Source organism: Kogia breviceps, chromosome 11, assembly GCF_026419965.1.
Source record: "Kogia breviceps isolate mKogBre1 chromosome 11, mKogBre1 haplotype 1, whole genome shotgun sequence".
In the NCBI taxonomy this organism is placed as follows: Eukaryota; Metazoa; Chordata; class Mammalia; order Artiodactyla; family Physeteridae; genus Kogia; species Kogia breviceps.
In genome coordinates, this window is record NC_081320.1 from 51,220,692 (window position 1) to 51,224,263 (window position 3,572).

Here is a 3,572-nt window from a genome sequence, read left to right on the forward strand (position 1 = left end):
ATCTGCTATCTTTACTTTGCCTGGGTATGTACATCTGTGCCATCAGTCTGCCTGGGTCAGCTGGAAACCTGGCCTTGTCACCTATTAGCTGTGTGACCTTGGGTGAGTTCCTTAACCTTTTTCAGCCTCAGTTTCCCAATCTTTGAAATAGGGATAATAATAGCATCTAAGACTGGTTTACGAAGATTTCCTAAGATAAAATATGTGAAATGCTTACTTAGCACAGAGCCTGATACAAAATAACATCAGGTACATTTGTCAGTGCCTCAAAATTCTTATTTCCAAAAACTTGTAGCTGCAGTGCAAACTGAGTCTTTCATGTTCTGATGTGGCCTCTAAGAGATGCTGAGGTGAGGATGCATGTTGCCCCCACCCCCAGGACCCTGGACCACCACAACAGAAATCAGATCGTGTGTGTGTACGTGTGTGTGGTGGAGGGTCCTCAGCCTCAAGGAGGCTGTGAGATGGGCCCAGGTCAGTTTCTCAACCTCGGCATTACTGACCTTTTGGACCAGGTAATCCCTTTGTTGTGAGGCCTCATCCTGTGCATTTCAGAACGTTTAGCACCATCTTTGGCCTCTACTTACTAGGTGCTAGTAGCAGCCTTCTGGTCACAACAATCAAAAATGTCTCTAGACGTCACCACAAGTCCTTAGCGGGGCAAAATTGCTCTTGGTTGAGAACCACTGGTGCAGGCAGACCGGGAAGTGTGAGGGTCTCTCCTCAGGTGCCTGGCTGAGCTAAGGGGAGAAGGCAAGAATGAGTGTGGTCAGAGAGGATATCCTCCTGCCCCAGGCAGGCCTCAGGCAGACCCTCAGGACTGAGCACAGAGGTTGACCTCAGAAGGTAAACCCCTGTGGTTTTCCCTAGTAAGAACCAGCTTGGATGTGGACCTCTGGATTCCCTGTAGCCAGAACTCAAATACATAACCCTGTCCAGCCCCAGGAGCCCTGGCCAAGAAACAGTGCCCCAGTGGCACAGAATGATCACCGAAAGGACAATTCTTACCTTAGGACAGAGTGCACAGCCAGGCTGCCCAGGTGTGAATTCCTATGCTGCTACTCCTCGCTGTGTGACCTTGAGCAAATTGCTTAACCTCTCTGTGCCTTAGGATTCTTATCTGTAAAATGAAGACAACAATAGCATTGACCTCATAGGGTTGTTATAAGGATTAAATGACTTAATGTACTTAGAAGAGCAAGCACTAAGTGTTTGCTAAATAAGCCAAAATCTGAAAAGAAACTGCTACAGACCAGGAGATGCAGCTTCTGTAAGTCAGAGTTTGCCCTTGCTGTGACCTCAGGTCCAGCAGTTGTGTTTCTGGGGGTGCCTGGCCACCTGTGCTGTGGTGTGCGGTTGAGACTCCCTGGGGCAGCTGCCCTGCAGAGGTGGTTGTTCTTAAGGAAAGTTCACGTGACCTGAGAGCAAAACTCAGTGCAAAGGGCTCCAGAACTTCCCAGCTAAGAGCCCCTGGGGATTCCTTTGATTAGAGAGTATTGGGAGGAAAAACTTTTTTCTCTACCAACTTAGGTTCGAGGGTTGGGGGTAGGGGCTAGAGTAACAGGAGAAGAGACAAAGTATGTGCACACACTGAGTGCAGAAGCACCGTGTAATGAGTAACTCACTGAGTAACCAGAGGCAAAGGTTCATATACCAACGTAACAAAAGCGGGCGGGGAAGGGGGAGGGGGAGGGCTTCAAAGGATGGAAGGCTCTGATGAGGCTTGTTTACACAATTTCTTTGGGAATGTCCTGGTGCCCAAGGTCGGTGCCTCCCTGACTGGAGACCAACTAGAGGGTGGAGGTGGGGTGGTGGCTGCTGATTCTCCATGCTCTGTGCCAGGCAGATAAGGAAAGTTCAGAGGAGAGTTCTTTTGCATCTGCTGCTGGGCTTTTGGTCCCATCAAGGGACCAAAAAGGAAGGAAGGAACATGGTGAGTGGCTGTGACCTTTGGGAGCCCTAATATTTCTGCTGTCAGAGGAGGCAAAACCCCAGCCAGGAAACCCCCAAACCCATAGCAGGAAAAGCCACACAGTATTGCCAAGTGCTTTGTGTTAGTTATCTATCACTATGTAACAAATTACCCCAAACTTCATGACTTAAATGATAAACATTTATCATCTCTAACAGTCTAAGAGTCAGGAATTTGGAAGCACCTGAGCTGGGTTGTTCTGGCTCAAGGTCTCAAGATGTTGAATGGGGCTGCTGTCATCTGAAGGCTTGACTGGAGCTGGGGGTCCACATGCAAGATGGCTCCTCTCATGGCTGTTGGCAGGAGGCCTCGGTTCCATACCACATGGACCTCTGATAGGGCTGCTTGTGTGTCCTGACAACATGGCAGCTGGCTTCTTCCAGAGTGAGCAGTCCAAGACAGAAACTAATGCAGAAGGCATAGTGTCTTTTATTAAGCTAGCCTCAAAGGCATATGCCATCAATCTGCTGTATTCTGTTGGTCATACGGATCAATCCTGACACAGTGTGGGAGGAGACTGCACAAGACCATGAAAACCAGGAGGTGGGGCTCACTGGGCACCATCTGAGAGGCTGAATACCAGGGCTTTCAGGTCTCCCTCTGAGAAGAACATTCACCTGGGCATTGGCCCAGATGACAGCCCGGTCAGGCATATCCCTACAGAAGCCACTCAGACTGAAAACCCAACGCACTATGTGGGATTTGGTGCTGCTACCCACCACCTCAGTCTGCTTCCCCACTGAACTGTACACCAACTCGGAACTGGGTGAGCCACCCCCTCGGTGGGGAGAAGCCTGGATGCAAGGCACTGGGTGGGAGAAACCCTGGGCTTGTGGGCCCCTCTCCAAGTTGAGACTGGGAAACAAAACCTTCACACTCACACACACCCCATAACAATAGGGGAACGTGCAATTATAAAAGGTTGGTCCAAGATTTCAGAGGAGGGGGATCTGGCAGGACTGGGGCAGTTCTGCAGGCTTCAGGGAGGAGATACAACATGAGCGAAGTCCTAGCACCCAAGGCTCTTCCAGAGCCCCAAATCCAGACATGATGAACTGCTGACAGCTCCCTCTGTGTCCTGCTGTTTCATGCCTCCCAGCTATTGCAATAGAATACCTTTCCCCCATTATTCCCCTTCTTGTTACCTCTATTTACCCTTTCAGACTCAGCTCAAGGAGGACCACCTCCAAGAAGCCTCCCATGTGATATAGCTGCCCACCTCTGTGGTCTCAAAGCTCCCTCGCCCCTCACAAATCCCTACCATGCTTGACTCACCACTTTCTCCCCCCTGGACTTGAGTCTCCTTGAGGGCAGGGGACAATGCCAGATTCAATGGGGGCTGCCACGTGACTTGTGCACACTCAGCACTGAATATATGTTTCTAAGGAAATGAGGGAAGGGAAGAGGAAGAGAGAGAAGGATGGATTCGGGAGACAGCAAATAGCTCATCGTCTCTCTTTCTCCCCCTCGCTCCCCAAGAGTGGGGCTTCAAGCGGAAACAGAGCTGCTGGCCAGAACCGCTCACCTCTGTCCTCCACACCCCAAGCAAAAAAAAGCTGGACATGATATAACACTGTCTGAGAAAGGTTTTGGTACTGAA

The 3,572-nt window shown here is 50.2% G+C and overlaps 1 long non-coding RNA gene across 1 annotated transcript; it reads right to left on the minus strand.

Moving 5' to 3' along the window:
• Window positions 1-1,017: 1,017 nt before the first annotated feature.
• On the minus strand, window positions 1,018-3,324 carry LOC131765253 (uncharacterized). Its single transcript, XR_009338072.2, has 3 exons — window positions 3,248-3,324; window positions 2,157-2,377; window positions 1,018-1,120 (listed from the first exon to the last, which is right to left on the minus strand). It is a non-coding gene; the product is annotated as an uncharacterized lncRNA (long non-coding RNA).
• Between the last annotated feature and the right edge of the window lie 248 nt (window positions 3,325-3,572).